Source organism: Salmo trutta, chromosome 14 (genome assembly GCF_901001165.1).
Source record: "Salmo trutta chromosome 14, fSalTru1.1, whole genome shotgun sequence".
NCBI lineage: Eukaryota > Metazoa > Chordata > Actinopteri > Salmoniformes > Salmonidae > Salmo > Salmo trutta.
The window spans coordinates 51604721-51625804 of record NC_042970.1 but is presented as its reverse complement, the minus strand read 5'-3'; positions in this window follow the sequence as shown (position 1 = coordinate 51625804).

Here is a 21084-nt window from a genome sequence, read left to right as displayed (position 1 = left end):
GTGGCAGTAATACGGTCATAGCGCTGACTTTATGTGCTTCCTTGAATGACAGGAACTCTTCAGACAACAGGTGGGGGCCATTATTGCTAACACTCCTGACTGAAGACTGACCACAGTTCTTTGATGGATCTCTCAGCTGAAGTGCTCTTCATCACTGTGACCTCAGGCCATTTGCTGTGTGTGTCGACTACGATTTTAAAATAATATATACCATGTATATTTACAAAAAAATATATTTTGGAGATTGGAAAAAAGGAATACAATTACACCGATAGAAGCTGCAATCTATCTGCAATATTAAAGCTGATCTCTCCCCCCCCCCAAAAAAAAATAATAACATATGGTCCTCCAGTGGGCCTGCATAGTCTATGTGGACTCACTGCCAAGGCTCCTCTGGGAAGCGCCATAGGTGTAGCGACGTAAGTTTAGGCATGTTCCTCATAATTTGACATTGAACAACATGACTTAGCCTTGTCTTCGATAGCTGCGCTCAAGCCTGGCCACCAAAAGTAGCTGCATGCCATCTCTTTCATTCACACCATGCCAAAGTGCCCTGAATGGACTTCTTCACATACCTGCTTCCTCAGTGGCGGTGGTATGATGACTCGAAACCGCCATAACGAGCATCCGGACTGATCTGTGAGCTCGTTTTTACTCACCGGGTAAGGCTTTAGGCTGTCCGACAGCTCCTGTCCTTTCCCACAATTGACAATGTCCATGACCACAGACGTCACTGGATCAGTGCAGGTGAACTTCTTCACTTGGGCTGACGTAACTGGGGCGTTCATCACTTCCTTGAAGTAGAAGATTTCAGCCTGGGAGTGCTCTGTGTGGTGTGCGACAGGTAAGGGAAGCCTTGGGAGGCCGTCTGCATTGCAGTGATGCTTAGACATTCTATACTTGATGTTGTACTGGTGAGCAGATATCAGTAAGGCCCATCGCTTCATGCGGCTGGCTGCAAGCGATGGAATGCTGGTGTGGGGACCAAAGATGGAAGTAAGACGGTCTATGGTCTGTCAGCAGTGTGAATCGTCGTCCAAACAGAAACTGATGGAATTTTTTAACTCCGAACACGATGGCGCTCTATCTGTGCTTAATTGCTCTCGACTCTCATGATGGCATGATGTGTGAGAAAACAGCACCAACACATAAGGTGATGCATCACATGCCAACTGTAATGGCAAGTTGGGGTTGAAGTGGGTTAGTGCCTCTGACTGCGCTAAGGCTGTTTTCACTTGAAGGCCTCCTCACAACTGTCTTTCCACTTCCACAGTTTGTACATGCAGTGGCTTTGGTATGTTAGCTAAGTTCGGCACAAACTTTGCGTAATATGTCAGTAGTCCTAAGAATGATCTCAGCTGATTCACAGTAAGAGCTTCCATGATGGCGCCTTATGGAGCCCCGAACTGTCGATGACGTGGCCCAGGTACTCAATGCAAGGCCGGAAAAACTCACATTTGTCCTTCCGGACCCTCAATCCGTACCCTTCCAGTCTCTGTAGTGTAGCGTCCAGGTTTCTCAGGTGCTCCTGCTCGTCTTTGCTGGTGATGAGTAGATCATTGAGGTAACATTGGACCCTGGTGAGCCCTCTCTGTATCTGGTCCATAGCTCTCTGAAACAAGGCTGGAGCTGAGGTGATTCCAAAAGGAAGCCTCAGGTACCTGTTCAGTCCTGTGTGTCACTATGGTCAACAGTTCTTGTGACTCTTGGTCAACATGCATCTGTAGATAGATCTATCTTACTGAATTTGTGTCCTCCAGCTAAACCAGAAAAGAGGTCATCAACGAGGGGTAATGGATATTTTTCAGCAGGGTTAACGGTGACTTTGAAGTCGCCACAGAGTCTGAGGGCTCCGTCTTTTTTCATGAGTGGAACGACGGGTGTAGCCCATTCACTAACACCTTCTGGATCCAATGCTCCACTCCTAACTAGTTTGTCTAGCTCACTTTAAACTTTGGGTTTTATGGCGAATGGCTCTGGCTTTGAAGCATTTTGGCTTGCTGTCTGGTTTTACGGTCAGTTTAACTTTTATGTCCTTTATACTGCCAAGTTTTCCATTGAACACAGCGTGTTGCTTCAATGTCCCTTGTAGGTTTGAATTATGTGAATTTCATGCCAGTTTGATCTTTTCCAGCCATGTTTGTCCTAACAAAGCTGGATGGTTGCCTTTCACGATGTAGGGTGGTAGATTTAACTTCTGTTTGTTGAGCATCGTGTCCATTGTCTGAAATGGGCAAAATATGCAAATATTCTTCCACTTCAGACAGGGTATCACTTTGTTCACCCTCTGTGTGCTCCATTTTATGCACTTTCTTTTTGTACTTCCTGAAGTGACTTTTCTTTTGTTCAGTACTTTTGTTTGATTGTGTATTTTAGTTTTTGCGTGCACGTTCAATGTGACCCTTTTTTGCCACAACTTCTGCAGTCTTTGCACCAACACTTCTCCTCTTGGCGACCAGGGACCTCATTTATAACCATTGTGTAAATTTCACACTAAATATATGCGAGCTCCATTTCAGAAAAGTCTGCGCATGTATACAAAAATATTGAGATTTAAAAACTTGCTGCACGTCCATACATAAGCATGTTTCCGTTACAAATCAACACCTGTAGTAAAACGCGTGAACGAGCATTAAAACAACACCGGGAAAACACCTCCATTCACCTTTTATGGTGTCAATAATGCCCTTTTTTTGCAGTATCTATGGGAACTATTGGGATTAGGCCATGGCATGCAAAAGACAAATTGTTGTTCAATATGTAGTTTCTCAATAGATTATTGGGTTTCAATGTCCTGCCTTTGTATAGGCTCTGAGATTAAATAGGCAATGATGTCGCGCCCCTATCGCATGCACAGCAATACTGTAACCTACCCATAATGTCAAATATATTACATAAACTACCAGTCTATTTACTGTGTTGGCAAAATGTTTTAATCTAATCTAATGTTTTAATCCCCCATTTGCGCAAAATACTTACTTACAATACAATATTTCAACCATTAGCAGATGTGCATACGCATGGTCTAGGGTTGGGCGGTATCCAGATTTTCACATCATCATACCATCCTTCTCTCACCCTGGGATTTCAGTTCACAAGGGGCCGCCAAAAGCAATCACAAAAAAGGGCGTCTATTACCAGAATGCTAGCAAAATTAGCACAAGTAATAGCAAATTCCCATGGAGGCTGCTAGCTACATATGCTAACGAGCGCAAATGAAAATAAATGAATTGCAAATACAGGCAATCCAGCTCAAAGTTATACGTACATTTTTGGTGAGTTTGGACATTTACAAATCAAATCTAATTTTATTTGTCACATGCGCCAAATACAACAGGTACGCACCCCTGAGGGGCCCCCATGTTGAGGATCTGCATGGCAGATGTGTTGTTGCCTACCCTTACCACCTGGGGGCGGTCCGTCAGGAAGTCCAGGATCCAGTTGCAGAGGGAGGTGTTTAGTCCCAGGGTCCTTAGCTTAGTGATGAGCTTTGTGGGCACTATGGTGTTGACCGCTGAGCTGTAGTCAATGAACAGCATTCTCACATAGGTATTCCTTTTGTCCAGGTGGGATAGGGCAGTGTAGAGTGCGATTAAGATAGCATCATCTGTGGATCTGTTGGGGCGGAATTGGAGTGGATCTAGGGTTTCCGGGATGATGGTGTTGATGTGAGCCAAGACCAGCCTTTCAAAGCACTACCGACGTGAGTGCTACGGGGCGGTATTCATTTAGGCAGGTTACCTTTGCTTTCTTGGGCACAGGGACTATGGTGGTCTGCTTGAAACATGTAGGTAGTACAGGCTCGGTCAGGGAGAGATTGAAAATGTCAGTGAAGACACTTGCTAGTTGGTCCGCTCATGCTCTGAGTACACATCTTGGTAATCCGTCTGGCCCCGCGGCCTTGTGAATGTTGACCTGTTTAAAGGTCTTGCTCACATCGGCTATGGAGAGTGTGATCACACAGTCGTCCGGAACAGCTGGTGCTCTCATGCATGCTTCAGGGTTGCTTGCCTCGATGCGAGCGTAAAAGGAATTTGGCCCGTCTGGTAGGATCGCATCACTGGGCAGGCTGGGTTTCCCTTTGTAGTCCATAGTAGTTTGCAAGCCCTGCCACATCCAATGAGCATCAGAGCCGGTGTAGTAGGATTCAATCTTAATCCTGTATTGACGCTTTACCTGTTTGATGGTTCGTCTGAGGGCATAGCGGGATTTCTTATAAGCGGACAGGTTAGTGTCCCACTCCTTGAAAGCGGAAGCCCTAGCCTTTAGCTCGGTGCGGATGTTGCCTGTAATTCATGGCTTCTGGTTGGGATATGTACGCACAGTCATGGGGACGACGTCGTCGATACACTTATTTATGAAGCCTGAGACTGAGCTGGTATACTCCTCAATGTCATTGGATGAATCCAGTCAGTGCTAGCAAAACAGGTTTTTGCTTGTGAGCAGGAATCAGGAGGATAGAATTATGATCATATTTTCGAAATGGAGGGCGAGGGAGAGCTTTGTTTGCATCTCTGTGTGTGGAGTAAAGGTGGTCTTGAGTTTTCTTTCCTCTGGTTGCACATGTGACATGCTGGTAGAAATGAGGTAAAACGGATTTAAGTTTGCCTGCATTTACGTCACCAGCCACTAGGAGTGTTGCTTCTGGATGAGCATTTTCTTGTTTGCCTATGGCCTTCTACAGCGCGTTGATTTCGGTCTTAGTGCCAGCGTTGGTTTGTGGTGGTAAATAGACGGCTATGAAAAATATAGATGAAAACTCTCTTGGTAGATAGTGTGGTCTACAGCTTATCTACCAAGAGTGTTTTTGTGCAAATGAACAGTTTGATGCAAAGTTTTGACAGTACTGACTCTCCAACAGCATGTCAACAGGCTGTGTCTGTGTGGATTTGCTAGGGCAACGGGCCTGCCTGCTCTGTTTGGAGAAGAGGGGGGAGGAGCAGACAGACCGACAACAGAGAGGAGAAAAAATGCAAGGAAATCAAGATATCAGTGACAGCTGTACAAATAAGTAATCCAAAGGGCTTTGACTTCTTAAACACGGCAGAAAGCTAACACAATATGATGCCCCATCACCTTATTAATTTAGCCACTTACTTAGATAGCAAGTTAAACTTAGGGTTTGTGTTAACGCAGAATTCTGCGTATTTTTTTAAATCAGAAGAAATATCTTGCTGCGTTTCGTAAACGCAGATCTAAAAGGCTTCTTATTATAATTTTTGCTCGGCGTCAGACTAATTTTGTGTTTCAGTTGCACTTCTAAATTCCAATGAGAATTCAGGAATGGCATTCTATCAACAGACTGCGCTCTGACTGAAGTGTAGCTACTCTTCTCCAATACTTTTCTCAGTGTAGCCAGCCTATTCTTGTGTAGCCAGCCTTTAAATGCAAGATTTAAGACATTAGGAAATGTGGCTGGCTGCATTCTTTCTATGATAGTCCTAAACATTCAAAAAATGATGGCCATGCAAAAAAGACCTGCTCATCTACTTGTGTGGCTGCCAGCCAAATAGCTTTGTTGTCATCTGATGAAAATGAAGCTATTTTTCTGCTGAATGTGTAGCACTAATGTATTTTCTGTGAAGGATAACTATAGTTGCATGTCCTTGATCACTCTACTGAAGAAAAAAAACACTGTTGACTTTCAATATAAAACGAGACCTCTGTCAATAGACAAATGGACTCACTTGCTCACGCTTTCTCTCATTGTGCTATTTACAAACAAACGTAACTGGGTCAACTGTTCTGGAAAACTACGTAACCTTCATAAAGTAAAAATAATGTGACAGGTGAAATGAAGAACGTGATCTGCTTTATCTTCTAAAGCATTGCACAAGTTGACTGCAGGTATTTACTTAAACAAAATAGCTACGATATTAAAATGTATTGAAAAACTTTAAAGAAATAGTTTCAACAGTATTGAGGGTATTGAAAAACCATCCCATGGCTATTTCCAAATACACCGTATATACGGTATACCGCCCAAGCCTAGCATGGTCTAAAGTTTGCGGGGAGGTGAGCACATTCTCACGTCATGTTAAATTTGGATAAATGCCAACTTTATAAATGCCAACGCACATTTTTGGGGTATATTTTGTAGGTATGCACGGTTTGTAAATGAGCCCCTTGGTTTCCCACAGTGATAACATGGCTTGCCTTGTTTTTTAATCCGTAGATAACTTATGCACTTGGGCCGATGCACTTAGCTGCTGTGGATCTTTATTTAACATTTCCATTGAGTACTCACTTCTATTGCTCTCTGCAGTGTTAAGGTACTCTCAGTAAAAAGGCGTTTCTGAATTGCCTCACTGCATGTGCCACACACTAACCTATCACATATAGGTTCACTCAGTGATCACCCAAATTCACAGTGTTCAGATAACTGTTTCTGAAAGAGAGCGACATACAGTTGAAGTTGGAAGTTTACATACACCTAAGCCAAATACATTTAAACTCAGTTTTTCACAATTCCTGACATTTAATCCTGTAAAAATTCCCTGTTCTAGGTCAGTTAGGATCACTACTTTATTTTAAGAATGTGAAATGTTAGAATGATAGCAGAGAGAATGATTTATTTCAGCTTTTATTTATTTCATCACATTCCCAGTGGGTCAGAAGTTTACATACACTCAATTAGTATTTGTTTGCATTGCCTATAAATTGTTTAACTTGGGTCAATTGTTTCGGGTAGCCTTCCACAAGCTTCCCACAATAAGTTGGGGGAATGTTGTCCCATTCCTCCTGAAAGAGCTGGTGTAACTGAGTCAGGTTTGTAGGCCTCCTTGCTCGCACATGCTTTTTCAGTTCTATAGGATTGAGGTCAGGGCTTTGTGATGGCTACTCCAATACCTTGACTTTGTTGTCCTTAAGCCATTTTGCCACAACTTTAGAAGTATTCTTGGGGTCATTGTCCATTTGGAAGACCCATTTGCGACCGAGCTTTAACTTCTTGACTGATGTCTTGAGATATTGCTTCAATATATCCACATAATTTTCCTCCCTCATAATGCCATCTATTTTGTGAAGTGCACCAGTCCCTCCTGCAGCAATGCACACCCACAACATGATACTGCCAACCCTGTGCTTCACGGTTGGGATGGTGTTCTTCGGCTTGCAAGCCTCCCCCTTTTTCCTCCAAACACAATGATGGTCATTATGGCCAAACAGTTCTATTGTTGTTTCATCAGACCAGAGGACATTTCTCCAAAAAGTACGACCTTTGTTCCCATGTGCAGTTGCAAACCGTAGTCTGTGTGGTCCCAAGATGTTTATACTTGCGTATTATTGTTTGTACAGATGAACGTGGTACCTTCAGGCGTTTGGAAATTGCTCCCAAGGATGAACCAGACTTGTGGAGGTCTACCATTTTTTTTCTGAGGTCTTGGCTGATTTCTTTTGATTTTCCCATGATGTCAAGCAAAGAGGCACTGAGTTTGAAGGTAGGCCTTGAAATACATCCACAGGGACACCTCCAATTGACTCAAATTATGTCAAATAGCCTATCAGAAGCTTCTAAAGCCTTGACATAATTTTATGGAATTTTCCAAGCTGTTTAAAGGCACAGTCAATTTAGTGTCAGTAAACTTCTGACCCATTGGAATTGTGATACAGTGAATTATATGTGAAATAATCTGTCTGTAAACAATTGTTGGAAAAATTACTTGTACAAAGTAGATTACTTGCACAAAGTAGATGTCCTAACCGACTTGCCAAAACTATAGTTTGTTAACAAGAAATTTGTGGAGTGGTTGAAAAATGAGTTTTAATGACTCCAACCTAAGTGTATGTAAACTTCGACTGTACGTATTTTACTGGTTTGTGACTCACTGGCACCACCCCTGGTTAAAGGTGAATAAATCAGCCCAAGAGATAATACACAGGAACGTTATTTAACCCCCTAGTGTCGATTGACGCGCTGGAGCGTCAATCTAAGTTACGTAACAAAAAAATCAAAATCCATCAGTTTAAGCTAGAGATATCAGTTGTTTTGCATCGGATGCATCTCAATCCACCACACCCGCCATTGCCGCACTTCCGCATCTGCTGTGAAAGGTGGCAGAGCTAGAGCCGTGTTTGTCAGACGTAGCGTCTGAACGGTTTGACCTTCAAACTATTCTATGGAAAGCGGAGACTCTCTTGAACACGATGGTGTACTCCATTTTGCTCTAGGACCTCCAGAAGGGACTCTCTGAAGGTAACCGGTATCGTTAAAACAAACGAATGGAAGTATAAAGGTAGTTTGAGCCTACCAAAAAAGGGGTTAAATGTGTGTAAATATATATATATATGTATGTATAAATATATGTGTGTAAATATATATATATATATATATATATATATACAGACAGACAGACAGACAGACAGACAGACAGACAGACATATATTTTCAGAGTTCCTTTTATATCATGTTTATGATAAATGCAATGATAAATGTTTTGCCATTTATTGATGTTATTCAATGCATTTCTATGGGCTTTAGTAGTAAAGGCCAAAATCTATTTTTTATAAAATACTTTTTTGATATCGTTTTTTGATAACTAAAATGAAATAGCTAAATTATCCATATTATGACCATCTTAAAACTATTCCATATGTCAGCTTAGACTCTAAATAAATAATAAATAAATCATTAAACACACTGAGGAAGATGAATTTGGGGATGCACATGGGGATGAAAATGGGTAAGGTAGTGGAATGGTAGCGGTTCTGTAACAGAGGTAATGAATACACACATACCGAATGAATAAACCAGGGCACAAAGGCACAGATACAGAATCTTACAGAATATAGCAGTAAGGACTGTATAAATTATATTTGTCACCTGCAGAGTATTACACAACACAGTAAACTCATAATGGGAACATATACTGAACCAAAATATAAATGCAACATGTAAAGTGGTTGGTCCCATTTTTCATGAGCTGGGGGGGGGCTGAGGAGTATTTCTGTCTGTAATAAAGCCCTTTTGTGTTGAAAAACTAATTCTGATTAGCTGGGCCTGGCTACCCAATAAATTCATTAGGCACACCCATGTGAAAGCAAATCCATAGATCCATAGATGAGGGCCTAAGGAATTTATTTCAATTGAATGATTTCCTTCTATGAACTGTAACTCAATAACAATTTGGAAACTGTTGCGTTTATATTTTTGGTCAGTATACAAGAAGCAATAGTAGCAACTAACTGTGAAAAACAACATACAAATGTCACACAACTCACTTTGGGCACGCACTCCACCCCACAAGTCCAGAGATATGAGTGAGTCCAGTTGTTGATGGGCATAGACAGAGATGTTGCTCTCTGCCACTGCAGACTGCAAGTATTGTGTGACCTGCAGAGTCAAGAGGATGGACAGATGTCCAGCCCCCTAGTAACCTCCCTAGCAACCGATCAGGGCGCAGGTCATTCAGGTCAGAGAGAGTTTGAGAGACAGGTTTATGGTACTCTCTAGACTCTCAGGCTCCGGTCGTGGGGGATGGGGAATGGAGTGTGCAGCTCAAGGTTGTAAGGTGCTGATAACAGTAACCGGCAGAGAATTTGTAACACTTTCCATACAACCACAAACTGTGAAATTGACTCCCCCTCCTCTTGATTTCTCTTATGAAACCTGAATCTCTCTGCCATGATCAGTGGTTTGGGAGAATAATGTCCTTTTAAGGTAGCCACAATTTCATCATATGATTTGTCACCAGGTTTTTCAGGCGTTACTAGTCTGCGCAGTAGATTGTATTTCCGTAACAGTCGAAAATGTTGGCACAACTACTTCTGCTTTAATTATATTTGCCAACACAAAGTACTCAAAACATTCTGTGTAAGAACTCCATTGTTCCACAGCTTCATCCAATTATCCTATATTTCCAACCAGTGGAGACATAAAAAAAAGTTTTAAAAAATATCTTGACTTTGAGAGTAGTATGATCGTCGGTGGTAAGTGCACTGGTTCCAGTAACTCAGAAATGGCTGGCCAACCTGGGATTTTCATGCACGACATGAGAATGGTGAGAATGGTGTGACATATAAAAAACATCCAGTCAGCGGCAGTCCTGTGGGCGAAAACAGCTTGTTGACGAGAGGTCGAAGGAGAACGGCTAGAATCGTACAAGCTAACAGGCGGCCCACAAACTAGTAAATAATGTCGCAGTACAACAATGGTGTGCAGAACGGCATCTCAGAACGCACAACTTGTCGGTCTTTGTCATGAATGGGCTATTGCAGCAGACGACCACACCAGGTTCCACTTCTATCAACTAAAGACAAGAAGAAGCGGCCCCAGTGGGCACGCGATCACCAACACTGGACAATTGAGGAGTGGAAAAACATTGCCTGGTCCTACGAATTCCGGTTCATATTGCATCATGCTAATGGCAGTGTCAGGATTTGGCGTTAACAGCATGAGTCCATGGTCCCATCCTGTCTGCTATTAACGGTACAGGCTAGTGGCAGTGGTGTAGTAGAGCAGGGAATGTTTTCCTGGTACACATTAGGTCCCTTGATACTAATTGAGCAACATTTCCATGCCTGGAAGAGTTCAGGCTGTTCTGGAGGCAAAGGGGGGGCCTGACCCAGTACTAGATGTGTACCTAATAAACTGGCCAATGAGTGTGTAGTGCACATTCTCTCACATTTCTGGTTGGCAACAAAGGAAACTCCAAAATTTACAAAATTGCTCTGCATATGCAGCAGATGTGTGCAGTCTCAAAACCAGTGGGTAATCTGACAGTTTATTAACTCAAGGCATATTGGCCCCAGCCACTACAGCTAAATTGAAACTGTGTCCCAAATGGCACCCTATTCCCTACACTCTTAGAATAAAGGGTTCCAAAAGGGTTCTTTGGCTGTCCCCATGGGACAACCCTTTTTTGGTTCTATGTATAACCCTTTTTGGTTTCAGGTTGAACCTTTTTGGGTTCCATGTAGAACCCAGAAAGGGTTCTACCTGGAATCAAAAGGGTTCTACCTGGAACCAAAAGGGTTCTACCTGGAACCGAAAAGGGTTCTTCAAAGGCTTCTCCTATGGGAACAGCCAAAGAACCCTTTTAGGTTCTAGATAGAACCCTTTTGGTTCCAGGTAGAACCCTTTCCACGGAGGGTTCTACATGGAACCCAAAAAGGTTCAACCTGAAACCAAAAAGAGTGTAGTGCACTAGTTTTGACTAGGACCCATAGGGTTCTGGTAAAAGTAGTTCACTATGTAGGGAATAGGATATTATTTGGGATGCCCATGATAGCTTTACAGTCTACTGCTGAGGGAACAGTAGGATATCCATGAAGTGTGATACCCTTTCCATTGTAAATCAGTATTTCAAATAACACCTCCTTTTAGATTTTTACAGTAATGGCACAATATCAGTGAAGTGCAGGCGCCACATGCCAGTAAATCTAGTCTCAGTGGCTCCACTAGCTCCACGGCACAACAAAGAGAGGGAATAATAATAGTGTATATCAGACTACCAAATCAGGATGGAGAATCCATATTAGCCCCCGTCGATAACCGTGGTTGAGGGGTTGCCATGGTAACTGGGGTCTAGGAGATTGGCAGCGGCCTCAGTGTTCTATCAGTTAGCTGGAAAAATTGCCAATCAGCCCGTTAGATCCACCGTCTGGAAGGGAGGCCGCGGAAGATTGTGTGAATATATTTTGATTAAAAAATGGGAGGCCACTTACGAGAGAGAGAAAAAGGAGAAAATTGGTGGCAGCGGTGGGATCCGCATCAGTATTCAGCAAAGGTCGCATCGGGCTTCTTACAATTATGGCTAGCCGTTGTCTGGAGAGTAAAACATTTTTAGATTTTAGACAGAAGGATTAGGATATTGATATATTGATATGAATCTATTTCAATATAGTTTCTTCCCTCCAATTTTTGTTGTCAATTTGGCAGTATTATTTACTACTCTTCAATCAATAAATATAGAAATGTATTAGAATAAATACCATGAACTGAATAAGAGAGGTTTACCTGTGGTATTTATTCTGTTGCCTCTACAGACAGCTGGTAAAACACCTCAGAATCTCTCCTTGTCACACTAATACCTGTACAGTCATGTCGCCCACCACCAGCAAACACGGCTTCACAAGCCTCACCGGAGGCTATTCTAATCTCTCTGCCTGTCCGTTCGCACCTTTGTCGACTCATGTCAACCGGTCTCCAGGGGAACGTTGAGGAGTGATTCTACAGTTAGTCTGACACCCACCCCCCCTACTCTTCCTCCTCCTCCCTTCCTCCCCTCACCTCTGCTTTCAGGTCACCTCATCAGTCCATTCCACTGCTCACTGAGCCATGCAGTGAACCCCAGCCACACAGCAGCATGAGGGGATGACACAGGATTCTCTGACTGCAGGCATTGCACACTGGCTGTGTCTCAAATGACACCCTATTTCTCAAACACTGTACAGTGTAAGGCACTGGTCAAAAGTAGCACACTAGGGAATTCGGGAATGACCTATGTCTTTCTCAAAGGGCCTTGTTAACGGAAGCCCAGAATGGAATGTCGGTGACATTGCTCAGGCTCTCACTTTGTTTACGTTTAGCCATCTCGTTGACCTGGTGGCGTCATGATTCAGAAATTGTTTTGGTCCAATGGTGAATGTGCTCTGAGGTTTTCATTTTGGCATTAAAGTAGAAAGTGGAGATAAAATGGAACATTTGCTATGTTGTTTACCAAGCAAACAAAGGGACTAGAGATACCAACTATGGAATCTCTTTTGGAATTAACCATAATGCTGACCCGCAACAGGTGCATTAGCAATACATTTAAATTTTAAAAAACAATGGCCTCTGTTGACTATTGTTTATGATTGGACATGCAGTACATCATCATATACAACACCGTATATTAAAGTGATAAAGCGTCAATGCTAGTAATGTCCCCCTTTCGTTTATTAAAATACCATGCTTAATTACAGTATATAACTGTTAATGCAGATGTGATGCAAAAGTGATTAAAAAAAGGAAATCATATTTTGCTCATTTCTGCTGCAGTGCTAACTGCAAGAAACAGATGGTGCAAGAGCATATGGAGTACACAACTTTAGTCTTCTCTGTGGTCTTGATGTACTATTTATCAGAACCACTAGGGGTCTCTGTGTCTCTATTCATGTTGCCTCACAAAGGGTATCAGTGTTTGATGAGAAAGAGAGGGATAGACAGTGGAGAGAGTGAGAGAGAATTGGAACTCTGATTAGAGATGACCTAATTCAGCTCAGGACGTCCCACAATGTGCTCTCTCTAACACACACACACACACACACACACACACACACACACACACAGAGAGAGAGAGAGAGAGCAACTAGCACAATAGGAGAATGGCCAAAAAGACAGTGTGAGATTAATACTAGCAGTGCAATTCATATTGGAAAAGCATGTTATCTTTTTTTCCTCACACACTTGTGCAGGTGTTCCTATGAGGTATTGTCAAATCAGAAGAGGACTTTCAGTAATCAGATGAAAGATGACAGTTTGGTAAATATTCAAAAAGAGGAATTCCGGGCTTTACATTATCCCCACATGAAGGACTATCAAATCATTTTCAAATCAACACCACTTTCAATAACAACGTTGACTATTTGCAGAGTGAGCAGCTCAGGCTAAAACAGCAACCCTTGTCAGCATAGCGCAACTCAGCCGAGCTTCAATCATGTTTGTTTGATCTCATTCAAACTGGCTCCCGGACAAATGAAAAAGGACAGAGCGAATCACAGAGAGTGAGCTGACTTGGCCAACTTTAACAAGACTTCTCTCACTCACCCCCCTTTTCCCAGAGGCAGGAGTTATGGGTAGTCATTTCATACTAAGGCATGGCTGGGAGTTTTTTTTTTCTCGATTGTATTATTGTTATTATTACAGTATGTACTAAAGACCCAGGTTAGGGTTATTAAATATGTTATTTTTGCTCAAGTAAGCTTCTTGGAAATATTCCATCAGAGCCTTTTTATTCTTCCAAATGTAGTTATGAATTTTAAAGTAGACTGGTATTACTGTTGGAGAGCGGGTTGTGATCTGAATTCTGAGTAATGCCGAGATTGGAAATTCTTGTTCCACAGGCTCTTAAAAAAAAGGAGAATATGACTGTCAACCATGGAGTGTAAAAGGGAGGGGAGGGGGGAAGGTGTGAGGGCCTATCAAAACCAGGGGTGTTTGAAAACGACGACATCAGATAGACATTCAAGAGTATTTTTTTCTTCTTCCGTTGTTGGTATTCATGAGCATATGTTCATGTGTAAAGTCCTCCGTCAATAAATATGCACAGTCCTTAATTGTTCCGTCATAATTAGGCTACAGTTCTGTGGGGGGGGGGGGGGGGGGGGGGTTGGCTCGGGTCTACGAACGAACGCTCGTTCTTTTGTTTCTTGCTTTGGCGCCTCTAATGATTTCCATGACAATTGAGGGAGAGAGAGAAGCTGAGAAATGCTGGTGGAGGAGAAAAAAAACGAAGGCCCAATCAAAACTGAATGGCATATTAATAGAGTCCAAGCAAACATGGCGACTGCCAAAAACAAACAGAAAATACAAAAAGAAAAAAAAAAGAAAACGTAATTCAATTAGGGCGGTGGATTCATGGATGGCACGTTGATGCACGTTGTTTATTTTGTTTTCTTAGATTAATTTGATAATCCAATGAAACGTTATGCCTTTCCAGTGGATTCTTGTTTTCTATTATCTGTCGTTCGTGATAGGCGAATGGAGTAGGTTGCGTGGGAGTTGAACGACAAGATTAAGTCATTATGGTTCTTGGCTGATGTGGGGGGAAAAACAGACACAAAGGTCCCCAAAATACTAGTGGATTTCAGGGCACTCAACACTATTCGAGTAAGACCTGTGTGTTCATTTCTCACAGGACTCAGACATGTGGTTTCCCAACATTTCACATGTGCTATTTATTATGAGTTTTACTCTTGCCCATTGGACCAAGAGGAACAACATTCCTTTTGAAGATGCAGGTGACCATGAGCAACCATGACCACTTCACTTTCATTAGCATTTCCATATTTTAATGTCAACTATGGCTGTCAAAATAAAGAAACAAAAAATATTGAGCTTGTTGCAGGATTTGTTGTGATTAATCATGATTAATTGCAAATTCATAATTTGCTCAAATTGAGATTAATATTTTTTTTATATACAAAAAGCATGACAAGAATATTGCTGTTTTGATTTTGTCCAAAGTAACCATTAGCAAAATTAGGTAAATTAATAAACACACTTTCTTTAACCTCAAAATACCCTTTTTTGCACTGTTGGTTAGAGCCTGATTTGATTTGAAGTCAGCTTGTTTTGAGATCACATTGTTGTTTTTAGCTGTATAGATTATGTATTTAGGATGTTTTTATTCTATTTTGAATGCTTTCAGACAATGCGCAAAAAAAAGTGGGCACTAAAATTACAAAAAGTTGACTTGAGTTAACTGATTAACTCTGACAGCGCTATTTTTTTCTTTGGGCTTCTTCCAACGGTCACTGACCAACGTATGAAGAAGAGAAATGTGTGCCTGCAGAAGTAACACTCAAAATGGATGGCTCAGAAATAAGACATGATCATTTTTAACACACTTGAATTATTTTATTCAGGCAGGCTAAATTACCTTTTTACAGAATGGCATTATAGAATTAGTGATTCCATATGTGGATGCATTGCTACTGCAACATGTTAACACCACTATTTCACATGTGAGGAGAATAACACTATTTCACCACCACGTGTCAACTTGCAATTCCACATGGGAAAGGTAGATTTTCACATGTGGATGTTTCTTACATGGGACACTGCAAATTTGATTGTCACATGCGAATGGATTTCACACATGAACTTGCTATTCCACATGTGTGATATTGAGATTTTGAGTTTTCTTACACTAAACTGCAAATGTGATTTTTACCTGTGTTCTTTTACATGTAAAAATGCAATTCCATATGTGAAACTGACATTTTCACGTGGAGTCTTCATAGATATGAAACTGCAAATTTGATTTAGACATGTGAAAGTTTTTATATTGTGAAACTGCATAACCGATTTTCACATGAAAGTTTTAATCATGTGAAACTGCAAATTTCACATGCAACTGAAATTCGTATGTGAGGTGAAAACATGTTTTTCCTCTCACGTGAGAAGGGGGTGTTAACATGTGAACTCTACATTTAATGCATGTGAATAGATGTTTTTACATGAATTTTAAGCTCAACATGTGATTTTCACATGTGAAACTGCTAATTTGACATGTCCCTACGCCTCTGCGTTGGAATTCCCATTTAGGAACAAGATCATCAAACAATATGGTGTATTTGAAGCTTCTAAACCCCCTGATGGGTGGGATTATCATATCCTGTCAATCATCAAACTCTTATTAAACCAATGAGAGCTCTCCTTTCCCCATATCAATGCTTCTATTGGACTAAATCAGCCTAGATAGGATTGGTAGAACACCCACTTTGGGATTATAAAATCTGATTCCTGCTATGAATATCAAAGAATTTAGCTCCCCTTAAAGCTGTAAAGTGACTAAGAGGAAACCCTATTTTGGACTGTAATAGCCAAAGTATAAGCTTTGAGTAGAGGCGATTCTTGGCCCAATTTGTGGATACAGCTGTCTCAGTCCCACAGTATCCTACTCAGTGAAGTCCTCCTGTCTGCGGCAGCGTGAAGTGTTCATCCTCTATTTGCAGTTACAGTACAGTGCAACAGACTTGGCCCAAGAGCCTAGCAACAGCCCCTCCATTTTGGCTTCAAGCCCATTCTCAGCAGTACAGACCCGGGCCATAAAGTGTCTCTGGATCTCTAAGTCTGTTTGAGCAAACTGTAAGAAGGGGTATTTTTGCTCTTTCTACAAATGAGGTTTCATCGCTAGCAGTTCCCAAGTTGTAAGACTTTATCGTGTACCCTTTGTAAGCATGGTATTACCTGGTTTAGTTTGATTGGCATTAATGACATTGCCTTGGCTTGATTCTTAATCCAACCCTCTTTAACCTCATTGCCTTTTAAGTCCAAACACAACCTCTGGCTTTCTTTGATATATGTGACACTGAATGAAGAAACCTCTGAGTGGAAGCACTGTCACTTATAGATAGAGAAGGGAATAGGGAGAGAGAGGGGGGAGTAGAACACGAGAAAGAGAATGGCCATGAAATATGAATATCACATTGAACTTTCTAACTTTCTTAGAAAAAGGACTCCAGGTTAGAGCAATTATCGGAAGAGCAGAAAGTACATAAATGCAATAGCACACTTCCTCTCTTCTAACAAGCAGAGGCGAAAGACAACTGACACAACAAGCCTAAAAATGCAATCTATTTTGTCCTCGCCAACTGTCCTTTAGTCAATGTTGAATCCAATAGAGCTTTACAAAACCCAATAGAGCTTTACAAAAGCTCACCTTTACTTTACCTTTGCAACTCCGGAGGTCAACGTGTAATGTTGGCTGTGTTCTGAATTCTAATAGTTTACTAAAAATATTGCTTAGCTGTATTGAACAAGATGCAACCCAAAGCAATGATCAAATATTTTTTATTTTCACCAATCAAAAGTGCATCGATACTTGCAGCCATGTCGATACATCATGCTTTTTACTACAAATATATTCACAAACTGGATCAAAGACATATTCCTCCTGAACATTTTCAAAATCTGCCACAGGGTCTAAAATATATGTATGAGTGATATTGCTCAAATAGTGTAGCTCAACGCTTAGTAAGTGTTTAAAAATGACTACAAAGAACCTGTTCCAACTTCACTTGTTCTAATTTGGGTTTATCCACGGCCATATCTGTGGTGAACATAAAAAGTTCCCTCACAGAAATAACACGATCCTACTTTCACAGTACACAATGTGATGAGAAGATAGTTATGTCTGCGGTTCTCCATTTGAGTCATCCTCAAGGGGAGAGTTAGCAACAACTGAGACAAGATAGAACAGTGGTGCTATTCTTTTTCTGCTCACACTAAGTGAGCACAGTGGTTTCTTTGCTTGGATGTGGGTTTATGCAGCCCGCAGCAAAATGAAACAGAGTTAATAAACGAAAGAGTACTTCTTGTCAGTCAAGTCTTTTCTGGCCACCAGTTGTTCAATGTTCTCAACCACCACCACAGTTTTCATGTAGAATGAATGTGCCAGTTCAACTTCCATGCCTGTTTTTGTGTCAATCAAAAATGATCCCTTAGAGATCTGTCAAAAATGTTGACACTACCAAAGTATTTCAGTCTAACCACCTAATGTTGATATCACTGATTGCCATATTTACTTACTTTTTAACTTTGCATTGTTGGGACGGGGCTTGTAAGTAAGAATTTCAAAGTAAAATCTACACCTGTTGTATTCAGCGCACGTGACAAATACAATTTGATTTGAAATGACAGACTTGATCATAACAGCCATAGAGGCTAATAACAAAGTAGTAATGGGTCTAGCTGTTAAAATGATATAAGTGAAGTAAAGACGTCCCTGTGTTGGCATTCCCATTAAGGAACAAGATCATCAAACAATATGGGGGATTTGAAGTATTAACTATAAATTACACTTAAAAAAATTCCTCAGAAAGGAATGTGGAATGTGCCTAGCCGGCTAGCGCTGACCTGAGGGTCCTGTTCAAATACTCTTAAAATGCATCCTTCCTTCCTCAAAGTGATCACTGATCTGACATGACAGGATTAGGCTAGTGTTGGATTGATTTCACTAATTATGGCCTTATCAGATCAGTGATTACCTCAAGCAATGGAGAAAAAAGGGTGCATTTGAAGAGTATTAGAACAGGGCCAATGTACAGTACCAGTCAAAAGTTTGGACACACCTACTCATTCAAGGGTTGTTTTTCTTAGTGGAATTTGTGGAATTTCTTTCCTTCTTAATCCGTTTGAGCCAATCAGTTGTGTTATGACAAGGTAGGGGTGGTATACAGACAGAAGATAGTCCTATTTGGTAAAAGACCAAGTCCATATTATGGCAAGAACAGCTCAAATAAGCAAAGGGAAATGACAGTCCATCATTACTTTAAGACATGAAGGTCAGTCAATTTCAAGAACTTTGAACGTTTCTTCAAGTGCAGTCACAAAAACCATCAAGCGCTATGATGAAACTGGCTCTCAAGAGGACTGCCACAGGAAAGGAAGACCCAGAGTTACCTCTGCTGCAGAGGATAAGTTCATTAGAGTTACCAGCCTCAGAAATTGCAGCCCAAATAAATGCTACACAGAGTTCAAGTAACAGACACATGTCTGTCACTCCCTGACCATAGAGAGCCCTTGGTTCTCTATGATGTTGTAGGTCAGGGCGTGACTAGGGGGTGTTCTAGTCATGTTATTTCTATGTTGGTGAGTTGTATGGTTCCCAATTAGAGGCAGCTGTTAATCGTTGCCTCTAATTGGGGATCATATTTAGGAAGCCCTTTCTCCCACCTGCTTTGTGGGATATTGTTTGTGTTAGTGTCTTTAGCACTACGGCTTTCACGGTCGTTTTATGTTTGTTTATGGTTTTGGTAGTTTCACTATATAATAAAGTATGTGGAACTCAACTCATGCTGTGCCTTGGTCCGCTCTGTACAACGAACGTGATAATGTCAACATCAACTCTTCAGAGGAGACCTTCACTCGGACCGCAGAGTGAAGGAAAAGCAGCCAACAAGTGCTCAGCATATGTGCAAACTCCTTCAAGACTGTTGGAAAAGCATTCCTCATGAAGCTGGTTGAGAGAATGCCAAGAGTGTGCAAAGCTGTCATCAAGGCAAAGGGTGACTACTTTGAAGAATCTAAAATCTAAAATCTATTTGGATTTGTTTAACAGTTTTTGGGTTACTGCATGATTCCATATGTGTTATTTAATAGTTTTGATTTGTTCACTATTATTCTACAATGTAGAAAATAGTAAAAAATAATGAAAAACCCTTGAATGAGTAGGTGTGTCCAAACTTTTGACTGGTACTGTATAAATCATACTTTGCCATTGTAGAGGATGACTGGGAAGATGAACTCAGCAGCGGGCCATCTTACTACGGTTCACCAGGTCCTGCAGCCACTTGATGATGTGGACTGTGCTCTCAAACCTGGGGACACACCAGCAATATATGGATCATCATATTTTTATTGATACATTATAACGAAGCAATATATGGATCATGCTCCTCAATATAGCAATGGATACATACAGCCCTTAGTCCTCATTCTTTAGTGTATATCATAACGATGTAATATATTGATCGTACTCCTGAATAAAGTAATATATCTACATTGAGTTACAGTATAACAGTAGGCCTATACTGATCATAGTCCTCAATTTCAATATATCTACCATGATCTATTAGCAATACATTGTCATTTATCTATTAAATCAAAGCAATACCTACATGAACCATACTCCTCAATATAGCAATATATCTTGTAGCAAGAAAAAATAACAGGTGCAAACGGAAATAAGACATTTTTGCTGCCCCAATAGCCAGCCCCCAAGAGTGACGCTACACAAAGATTGCCTTCAGAAAGTATTTACACCACTCGATTTATTCCACATTCTGTTGTGTTACAGCATGAATTCTAAATGGATGAACATTTTCTCACCCATATACACACAATTCATGGGGTGGCAGGTAGCCTAGTAGTTTGAGCGTTGGACTAGCAACTGAAAGGTTGCAAGATCGAATCCCTGAGCTGACAAAGTGAAAATCTGTCGTTCTGTTCCTGAACAAGGCAGTTAACCCACTGTTTCTAGGCCGTCATTGAAAATAAGAAGTTGTTCTTAACTGACTTGCCTGGTTAAAATAATGACAAAGTGAAGAAAAAAAAGGTAAATGTTTGCAAATTTATTGAGAATGAAATACATAAATATGTCATTTACATAAGTTCACACACCCCTGAGTCAATACATGTTCCAAAAACCTTTGGCAGTGATTATAGCTGTGAGTCTTTCTGGGTGGGTCTCTAAGAACTTTGCACACCTAGATTGTACAATATTTGAACATTAAGCTTTTACACATTTTTGAAGCCCTGTCAAGTTCGTTTTTGAACATTGCTAGCCATTTTTAAGTCTTGCCATAGATTTTCAAGCCGATTTAGGTCAAAACTGTAACTAAGCCACTCAGGAAGATTCAATGTTGTCTTGGTAAGCA